Below are 11451 nucleotides of genomic sequence, written 5' to 3'. Positions count from 1 at the left end.
GTTACATTAGGAACAGGAGGAGACCAATCAGCCCCTCGAGCCTGTTACATTAGGAACAGGAGGAGGCCATTCAGCCCCTCGAGCCTGTACATTAAGAACAGGAGGAGGCCGTTCAGCCCCTCGAGCCTGTTACATTAGGAACAGGAGGAGGCCATTCAGCCCCTCGAGCCTGTTACATTAGGAACAGGAGGAGGCCATTCAGCCCCTCGAGCCTGTTACATTAGGAACAGGAGTAGGCCATTCAGCCCCTCGAACCTGTTACATTAGGAACAGGAGGAGGCCATTCAGCCCCTTGAGCCTGTTACATTAGGAACAGGAGGAGGCCGTTCAGCCCCTCGAGCCTGTTACATTAGGAACAGGAGGAGACCAATCAGCCCCTCGAGCCTGTTACATTAGGAACAGGAGGAGACCAATCAGCCCCTCGAGCCTGTTACATTAGGAACAGGAGGAGGCCATTCAGCCCCTCGAGCCTGTTACATTAGGAACAGGAGATGGCCATTCAGCCCCTCGAGCCTGTTACATTAGGAACAGGAGATGGCCATTCAGCACCTTGAGCCTGTTCTGCCATTCATTGAGATCGTGGCTGATCTGTGGCCTAACTCCATATACCTGCCTTTGGCCCATATCCCTGAATACCTTTGATTAACAAAAAGCTATTAATCTCTGATTTAAAATGAACAATTGATCTAGCATTAATTGCCGTTTGCAGAAGAGAGTTCCAAATTTCTACCACCCTTTGTGTGTAGAAGTGTTTCCTAATTTCAGTCCCGAAAGGCCTGGCTGTAATGTTTAGACTATGCCCCTAGTCCTAGACTCCCCAACCAGCGGGAATAGTTTCTCTCTATCTACCCTATCTGTTCCCCTAAATATCCTGAAAACCTCGATCAGATCACCCCTTAACCTTCTAAATTCCGGGGAATACAACCCTAGTTTGTGTCATCTCTCCCACATTACTTTACGCTTAAGATCATGTTTCAGTTGATATGAAATCACAGAATGATACAGCACAGAAGGAGGCCACTCGGCCCACCCTACCTGTGCCGGCTCTGTGAAAGAGCTGTCCAATTAGTCCCACTCCCCCTGCTCCTCCCCCATAGCCCTGCAAAATTTTCCTTTTTAAGTATTTATCCAATTCCCTTTGTAAAGTTACTATTGAATCTGCTTCCACCGCCCTTTCAGGCAGCGCGTTCCAGATCCATTTAACTCGCAAACATAGACAGCGAGGAGGATAGTGATAGACTTCAGGAGGACATAGACAGGCTGGTGAAATGGACGGACAAATGGCAGATTAAATTTAATGCAGAAAAGAGCGAAGTGATACATTTTGGTAGAAAGAACAAGGAGAGGCAATATAAACTAAAGGGTACAATCCTAAAGGGGGTGCATGAACAGAGAGAGCTGGGAGTATATGTGCACAGATCAATGAAGGTGGCAGGCAGGTTGAGAATGCGGTTAAAAAAACATACGGGAACCTGGGCTTCATAAGCAAAGAAGTTATGATGAATCTTTCTAAAACACTAGTTCGGCCTCAACTGGAGAATTGTGTCCAATTCTGGATCGCATTTTAGGAAGGATGTGAAGGCCTTAGAGAGGGTGCAGAAAAGATTTACAAGAATGGTTCCAGGGTTGAGGGACTTCAGTTACGTGGATAGACTGGAGGGGCTGAGGTTGTTCTCCTCAGAGCAAGAAGATGAAGAGGAGATTTGTTCAAAATTATGAGGGGTCTGGACAGAGTAGATAGAGAGAACCTGTTCCCATTGGGGGAACGGTCGAGAACCGGAGGACACAGATTTAAGGCGATTGGCAGAAGAACCAAAGGCGACACGAGGAAAAACTTTTTTACGCAGCGAGCGGTTGGGATCTGGAATGCGCAGCCTGAGAGGGTGGTGGAGGCAGACTCAATCATGGCTTTCAAAAGGTAATTGGTTAAGTAACTGAGAGAAAAAAATTAGCAGGGCTACGGGGAAAGGATGGGGGAGTGGGACTAGCTGGAGTGCTCTTGCAGAGAGCTGGCACGGTCCCAATGGGCCAAATGGCCTCCTTCTGCGCTGTCACCATTCTATGATTCTGTCCAGGACATGAGAACAGCACCTGAAATCACGGACTAAGCTGAAAATACCACTATTGTTTTTGTGTGAGGTGCAATGTCTGTTAAAACCTCCACGTGCATTTATTTTGATGTATTTGATTGGCAGTAGCCCTCATGCGCCTAACTCATTAGGAATTCCGACTTTCACAACAGTTTGCGGGAATATTAAGCAAGGGAGATTCAAGTTACAGCTACAATCCCTTCCATTAAGGCTGCATGGCCAATAGTGTCCACCACCACTTCTGATATGGCAATGTAACTGTGGACAGAACCTACTTGTTTTAAGAACATAAGAACATAAGAAATAGGAGGAGTAGGCCATTCGGCCCCTCGAGCTGCTCCGCCATTCAATAAGATCATGGCTGATCTGATCATGGACTTAGCTCCACTTCCCTGCCCACTCCCCATTACCCTTTATTTCCTGATCGCTCAAAAATCTGTCTATCTCCGTCTTAAATATATTCAATGACCCAGCCCCCACAGCTCTCTGGGGCAGAGAATTCCACAGATTTACAACCCTCTGAGAGAAGAAATTCCTCCTCATCTCAGTTTTAAATGGGAGGCCCCTTATTCTGAGACTATGTCCCCTAGTTTTAGTTTCCCCTATGAGTGGAAGTATCCTCTCTGCATCCACCTTGTCGAGCCCCCTCATTATCTTATATGTTTCAATAAGATCACCTCTCATTCTTCTGACTTCCAATGAGTATTGGCCCAACCTACTCAATCTATCCTCATAAGTCAACCACCTCATCTCTGGAATCAACCTAGTGAACCTTCTCTGAACAGCCTCCAATGCAAGTATATCCTTCTCTGCTTCTCTGCTTTTATACTCTATCCCCCTTGCAATAAAGGCCAACATTCCATTTGCCTTCCTGATTACTTGCTGTACCTGCATACTAACTTTTTATATTTCATGCACAAGGACCCCCAGGTCCCTCTGTACTGAAGCACTTTGCAATTTTTCTCCATTGAAATTATAATTTGCTTTTTTATTTTTTCTGTCAAAGTGGATAACCTCACATTTTCCCACATTATACTCCCATCTGCCAAATTTTTGCCCACTCACTTAGCCTGTCTATATCCCTTTGCAGATTTTTTGTGTCCTCCTCACAATTTGCTTTCTCACCCATCTTTGTATCATCAGCAAACTTGGCTACATTACACTCGGTCCCTTCGTCCAAGTCATTAATATAGATTGTAAATAGTTGAGGACCCAGCACCGATCCCTGCGGCACCTCACTAGTCACTGTTTTCCAACTGGAAAATGACCCTTTTAGCCCGACTCTCTGTTTTCTGTTAGTTAACCAATCCTTTATCCATGCTAATATATTACCCCCAACCCCATGAACTTTTATCTTGTGCAGTAACCTTTTATGTGGCACCTTATCGAATGCCTTCTGGAAATCCAAATACACCACATCCACTGGTTCCCCCTGATCCACCCTGCTCGTTACATCCTCAAAGAATTCCAGCAAATTTGTCAAACATGATTTCCCTTTCATAAAACCATGTTGAGTCTGCTTGATTGAATCATGCTTTTCCAAATGTCCCGCTACTGCTTCCTTAATAATGGCCCCCAGCATTTTCCCAACGACAAATGTTAGGCTAACTGGTCTATAGTTTCCTGCTCAAGTACTACTTCTTCAGTGATAATGATTGTATTAAGTTCCTCCCTCTCTATCATCATCATAGGCGGTCCCTCGAACGGGGATGACTTGCTTCCACATGGGGTCACAGATGTTTCAATGAAGGACCAGTTGCATATCAGCCACCACACGGGCTTGACAGAGCTAGGCCTTTATCCAGTGGCAAGGGTTAACCAGGATGATTGGAGACCAGCTCTGCTGCATGGACCTAGTGTGCACACATATCGCAGTGTGGGCTGGGCCCGTGCTGCCCCTGGGCCCTCGGCTCTTCTGGGCCCCGTATCCGCATTTGCCGCACCTCCGCCACGATCTCTCACCGCTCCTCCGCCACAAACATTCGCCGCACCTCCGCCACGCTCTCTCACCGTTCCTCCTCCACGATCTCTCACCTCTGCCACAAACATTCGTCGCACCTTCGCCATGATCTCTCACCGTTCCTCCTCCACGATCTCTCACCTCACCTCTGCCACAAACATTCGTCGCACCTCCGCCATGATCTCTCACCTCACCTCCACCACAAACATTCGTCGCATCTCCACCATGATCTCTCACCGTTCCTCCGCCATGATCTCTCGCTGCTCCTCCGCCACAAACATTTGCCACACCTCCACCATGATCTCTCACCGCTCATCCGCCCCGACCTTCCCACTCCTCTGCTGTACCTGGGCCCCCCCGATGTTCCTGCCCACACTCCAAACAGCGACCTGGGTTTTGATGACGTCACCCAGTCGCACACTTGTAGCAGCTCGCGCTGGAAGCTGCAGTGGTATGCTCTTTTATCCTCCTGATCTGCGGTGGTGTCCTCTCGCAGGCCGGGGTGGCCCATGATGTTGCAGGGGCCCGCGCTCCAGCTCTTTTATCTTTCCGACCTGCGGTGGTGTCCTCTTGCAGGTCGGGGTAGCCCCTTGATTATCCATTATTGGGATGTTTTTAGTGTCTTCAACCATGAAGACCGATACAAAATATTTGTTCACAGTCTCTGCTTTGTGCGGTTCAAGTACCGGTATTCTCAGAAAAACAAAACATATTATGGAACGCTACTCCAAAAACGCCAGCAAAAATTCCAGAATCCCGTGTAATAACACAAATTGACATATTGAGTCACCATAAACCAGTGGCCTTGGTCCTAAATCTGTGGCAACGTTGCCAACAGCAGGCACTTCATTACATCCCCATAATTATGTATGTAATAACTCGATAGACTGAATACTATAAACTCACTCAGGCGCAAACCTGGCTCAACTTTATTCGGTCCCAAGGTGCCCACATTACATGATGGCTTGCTTTATATACCTGGCCCGCGCACACATGCGTACAGCCCATTGACCCCCGACAGTGGCACCCCCTAGTGGCTAGTAACCCCAAGCATACATACATGACAACATCCCCCTTCAAGATCTTAGTTTAAGTCTTTTTACAAGTTAAGATGGTCCGGGGCTTTCCGCTCACGAATTGATCATCTCAGTTCAATTCCAGTTCTGGGGGAACGTTCTGAGTCAGTTTTGACTGGAGGCTGGGTAGCCGATCTGATGGGAGTGGCAATGACCATGTCAGAGATTGAAAGTCCAGATTCATTGATGATGGCGGAGACCTCTGATGAATGAACATAGGTTGGTTGGTCACTGATCGTATCTTCCTCAACTTGTTCCAGTTCATCCGTGTGCCGCAGCTTTATCTGATCAACATGTTTCCTGCATGTTTGCCCATTCTTGAGCATGACAATAAACACTCTGTTACTCTCCTTGGCTGTAACAGTACCGGCAACCCACTTGACCATAATTTAGCATATACACAGGATCGTTAACAGAGATGTCGCGTGACACAGCAGCACGATCATGATACCACTGCTGATTTTGACGTCTGTTTTCAACATGATTACCCCACAGTAAACAATCTGACTGAATGGATAGTTCGTCTTTGCGACAGTTGTAAGGTTTGGTCTCATCACATATTTCCATAGGTATAGCAGACCAATCACCACTAAGGACACAACGTTTCACAACCGATAAAATCGGGTCCTGTCTGGTCCAGGTCCTAACTTGTTGAGCCATGACAGGGGTTCCTTCATTCTCAAAAGCATCCATAGCTAACAGTAGATCTGCCGATTGTGGCGTCTCCACCTCCGGTGTGGGCAAAGGTAGACGGCTCAGTGCATCGGCACAATTCTTGGTGACAGGTCTATGGTGAATGACATAATCATAGTCAGCGCCCACCTCTGGATGCGGGACTATGCATTGGTATTGATACCTTTGTTTTCCGAAAACAATGAAATGAGTGGCTTGTGATCTGTTTCCAGTTCAAAACGAAGACCCAACAGGTACAATGCATCTTTTTAACCCCATACATGAAGGCTAATGCTTCTTTTTCTACCATGCTGTAAGCTCTTTCCGCCTTTGACAAACATTTCGAAGCATACGCAACAAGTTGAAGCATACGCAACAAGCACGCAGCCTACCCCATATGATAAAGCATCACAGGTCAATACTAGATGCTTACATGGATCATAATGTACCAGCAACTTGTTAGAGCAAAGCAGATTTGTAGCTTTCTTGAAAGCTGTATCGTGAGACACACCCCAAACCCAGTTGTCGCCTTTTCTGAGCAGCATGTTCAGTGGCTCTAATAAAGTGCTCAATCTAGGTAGGAAATTACCGAAGTAGTTGAGTAGACCAAGGAACGAACGCAGCTCCGTCACATTCTGAGGCCTGGGTGTAATTTTGATGGCCTTGGTTTTCGAATCCGTAGGCCTGATGCCATCAGCAGCAATCTTCCTCCCCAGAAATTAGACTTCCGGTGCCATGAAGACGTTTCAGCCTGAGTTCCACTTTGTCCAGACGATGTAGAACCTTTTCAAGGTTGTTCAGGTGTTCAGCAATGTCACGACCTGTGACCAGGATGTCATCTTGGAACACGACGGTTCTAGGGATGGACGTCAGTAGACTCTCCATGTTCCTCTGAAAAATGTCACGACCTGTGACCAGGATGTCATCTTGGAACACGACGGTTCTAGGGATGGACGTCAGTAGACTCTCCATGTTCCTCTGAAAAATGGCTGCAGCCAAGCGAATTCCAAAAGGACACCTGTTGTAGATAAACAGTCCTTTATGAGTGTTGATGCACGTAGGTTTCTTTGACGTGTCGATGAGCTCCTGTATCATATAGGCCGACGTCAGATCCAGTTTAGTGAATGACTTCCCACCGGCTAGCGTTGCAAACAGGTCATCAGCCTTTGGTAACGGGTACTGATCCTGTTTCGAAAATCGGTTGATCATAACCTTGTAGTATCCAGAAATCCTGACAGTGCCATCACTCTTCAACACAGGAACAATGGGACAGCCCATTCATTAAATTCGACCGGTGATATGACCCCTTCACGTTGGAGTCTGTCCAGCTCAATTTTGACCTTCTCCCTCATCATGTATGGAACAGCCCGAGCTTTGTAATGAACGGGTCTTGCACCCGAGTCCAGGTGAATCTGCACCTTGGCTCCCGTGAAATTGCCGATGCCTGGTTCAAGCAGCGAGGGAAACTTGCTCAACACTTGAGCACACGAAGTGTCATCCACCGATGACAACGCTTTGATATCGTTCCAATTCCATTTGATTTTTTTGAGCCAATTCCTGCCGAACAACGTTGGACCATTTCCTGGAACGATCCATAACGGTAGATCATGAACCACGCCATCATACGACACCTTGACTACTGCACTGCCAATCACCGGTAAGAGTTCTTTGGTGTAAGTACGCAACTTGGCATTGACTGGACTCAGCTTAGGCTTCACAGCTTGTCAAATGTCCTTTGGCTCATTATCAACTGATTCGCACCCGTGTCCAATTCCATCGATACCGGCACACCGTTAAGTTTCACATTAACCATTATCGGTTGGCTCTTTGTCAGGAACGAATACAGTTCATACACTTGCTCCTTGGGTATCTCGGGTTGCATATCCAGGTCCGCGCTGGACTGGTCGTCATCATCCACGTGGTGAGTCGCAGCACGCTTGCTCAGTTGTGGACACATTCGCTGAAGATGCCCCACTTTTGAACAGTCTTTACAGATGTACTGTTTAAACCGACACTGATGATGCCGATGATTGCCCCCACAACACCAACACGGAGAAATCACATTCGTACCCGTTGGCGGACTTTGAGCAGCTACAGGTTTCGCATACACAGCCAAGTAGGCCCTGCCATAAACAGCTCTGCCATACGATGACACAATCTTGTTTACAGTACTTACCGTGGAGCTCCGACTCTTCGATGATATCTGCCTTAAATTATTATCCATCGCCATGCATGCCTGGGCAATCACGATGGCCTTGCTCAAATCCAGCGTCTCCGTAGCCAATAACTTCTGGAGGATCATCTAGTGGTTGATTCCTATTACGAAGAAATCTCGCAGCATGTCTCCCAATGCGTCTTCGAACTTACATGGCCCAGCAAGACATCTTACGTCGGCGACGATTTCCGACACATCCTGGCTCTCAGAACGAACATGTGTGTAGAATCGATAGCGTGAGATGATGATGCCTTCTTTTGGTTTGAGATGGTCACATACCAGAGCACACAATTCCTCATGGGCCTTGTCCATTGGACGTGCAGGCGAGAGGAGATTCTTTATGAGACCATAGATTTTCGGACCGCAAACAGTGAGGAAAACCGCCCTGCGCCTAACGCGTCAGTAGCTTCCTCCATTTTGTTGGCCACAAAGTACTGGTCCAGGCAATCAATAAAATCAGCCCAGTCCTCGCCCTCCACGAATCTCTCCAGAATTCCAATGGTGCTCATTTTGCATGTGAAGGTTCTTGAGTTACCTCGTCACCAAATGTTACGTATGTAATAACTCGATAGACTGAATACTGTAAACTCACTCGGTGCAAACCTGGTGCAACTTTATTTGGGCCCAAAGTGCCCGCATTACATGGTGGCTTGCTTTATATACCTGGCCCGCACACACAGGCGTACAGCCCAATGACCTCTGACAGTGGCGCCCCTGGTGGCTAGTAACCCCAAGCATACATACATGACAGTGTGTAAACCTGGGTTTTGAAGAAACCTCAGCTGTTTCTATCCTGTTTCTGAAGTATGGTGTTCTCTATCTTTTTGATTCACACATATTAGCCAAGAGTTCACTAAATGACAGCATTCTTTCATAATTAGCTCCCTCTGATGGGCACATATACAATTACATATCATTGCTATTCCTTGCACAATGTAGTCTTAAACACGACAGCCATCACTGGAAAGGCAGTACAGATACTCCCTGCTCCGAAGGTTTTTACTTGTGAGGTGCGTTTGCTGTTTTGTGACTCAGCAGTTGTTTATGAATTTGTTTTTCGATTAAAAGTCAAAAGGTCGTGGGTTCAAATCCCACTCCAGGGACTTGAGCACATAAATGTAGGCTGACACTCCAGTGCTGTGCTGAGGGAGCGCTGCACTGTCAGAGGTGTTAGCTATTTACAATCTATATTAATGACTTGGCCTATTCTTGCTCCTATTTCTTATGTTCTTATGAAGGGACCGAGTGTAATGTAGCCAAGTTTGCTGATGATACAAAGATGGGTGGGAAAGCAAATTGTGAGGAGCACACAAAAAATCTGCAAAGGGATTTAGACAAGCTAAGTGAGTGGGCAAAAATTTGGCAGATGGAGTATAATGTGGGAAAATGTGAGGTTATCCACTTTGGCAGAAATAATAGAAAAGCAGATTATAATTTAAATGGAGAAAAATTGCAAAGTGCTACAGTACAGAGGGAGCTGGGGGTCCTTGTGCATGAAACACAAAAAGTTAGTATGCAGGTACAGCAAGTAATCAGGAAGGCAAATGGAATGTTGACCTTTATTGCAAGGGGGATAGAGTATAAAAGCAGAGAAGTCCTGCTACAACTGTACAGGGTATTGGTGAGGCCACACCTGGAGCACTGCGTACAGTTTTGGTCTCCGTATTTAAGGAAGGATATACGCATTGGAGGCTGTTCAGAGAAGGTTCACTAAGTTGATTCTGGAAGTAAGGGGGTTGACTTATGAAGATAGGTTGAGTAGGTTGGGTCTATACGCATTGGAGTTCAGAAGAATGAGAGGTGATCTTATCGAAACATATAAGATAATGAGGGGGCTCGACAAGATGCATGCAGAGAGTATATTTCCACTCATGGGGGAAACTAAAACTAGGGGACATAGTCTTAGAATAAGGGGCCGCCCATTTAAAACTGAGATGAGGAGGAATTTCTTTTCTCAGAGGGTTGTAAATCAATGGAATTCTCTGTCCCAGAGAGCTGTGGAGGCTGGGTCATTGAATATATTTAAGGTGGAGATGGACAGATTTTTGAGCGATAAGGGAGTAAAGGATTATGGGGAGCGGGCAGGGAAGTGGAGCTGAGTCCAGGATCAGATCAGCCATGATCTTATTAAATGGCGGAGCAGGCTCGAGGGACCAAATGGCCGACTCCTGCTCCTATTTCTTGTGTCTTGTGTCCTTTCGGATGACACGTTAAACCGAGGCCCCGTCTGCTCTCTCGGGTGGACGTAAAAGATCCCATGGCACTATTTCGGAGAAGATCAGGGAATTCTCTCCAGTGTCCTGGGGCCAATATTGATCCCTCAATCAACATCCCTTGAACAGATTATCTGGTCATTATCACATTGCTGTTTGTGGGAGCTTGCTGTGCGCAAATTAGCGTGTGACGAAACCTCCAGGAATTCATCCAACCAGAGTTGGCAACCCTCTCCCCTTTCTCCCCCCCCGGCATTTGTATGAAGCTCTTTGGGATATTCGCTGTGTTAAAGATGCTGGGGGACGGGGGTGACAGCCGGCGGGGGTGAGAACAGACACAGAGCTGGAATGAGAAGCGTTTTGGAGTTGGCTGGGGACGAGGGAGGGGGGTCACGTTAACCAAAGCTTTGGTTGAAGAGGTTTTTGAAGGTCACAAGAAGAGTATCAAGGTAAAGAAGGTTAGGGAGAGAAATTCAAATGCAGGGACAAAATGGCTGAAGACTGTGCCACTAATGGTGGAATGGTGTGGGGGGGGTGGAGGAATGATTTATGAAGAGCAAACCATCACATAGAATTTAATGTACCGTGTCTCTACAATACCTACCTCAATAGGACTTTGAAGAAAATTAATTTCTGCCCTTCTTTTCTGCGATTAAGCTTTGCAGGGTGACTAACTTGCGGGAAACAATTAGAAAAATGGTCTAACTTTATATATTAATACGCATTTACTCTCTCCCGACAATCCCATTGTGCTTGTTAAATCTGAACATCAATTATTTTTGCTCCCTTCTGTCTTATTCAACCTTAATTTCCCCTGTTCAGTTGGACAAATGTCATTCTATTAAACAGCTCTAATTTCATTCAAGGCAGGTACCAAATCATGTCAGTTCGAAAACCCGCTCATACATATTTAACAAATCATTTGCATGCACCAAATGACTTGCCGTCGACAATGGGAATGGTTAGATTGTATTTTACTGACACATGGGTTCATTTCAGTTTTCTTTCATGCCCTTAGGACCCCAATGACAGGGCCCAGAAATAACTGTTAAGAGATTGGGGAATGTTCCTCTGCTATTTTAAGACATTAACCTGTTTAAACAGGCTAGATTTGTCAGTGCAGAGAGGAATATCATATGAATAGGTTAAGTTCGCATCCCTTAAGGAAGGATATACTTGCCTTGGAGACGGTCCAACGGAGGTTCACATCGATTGATTCCTGGGA

Source organism: Pristiophorus japonicus, chromosome X (assembly GCF_044704955.1).
Source record: "Pristiophorus japonicus isolate sPriJap1 chromosome X, sPriJap1.hap1, whole genome shotgun sequence".
Lineage (NCBI taxonomy): Eukaryota > Metazoa > Chordata > Chondrichthyes > Pristiophoridae > Pristiophorus > Pristiophorus japonicus.
Note: the sequence above shows the minus strand (reverse complement) of the source record.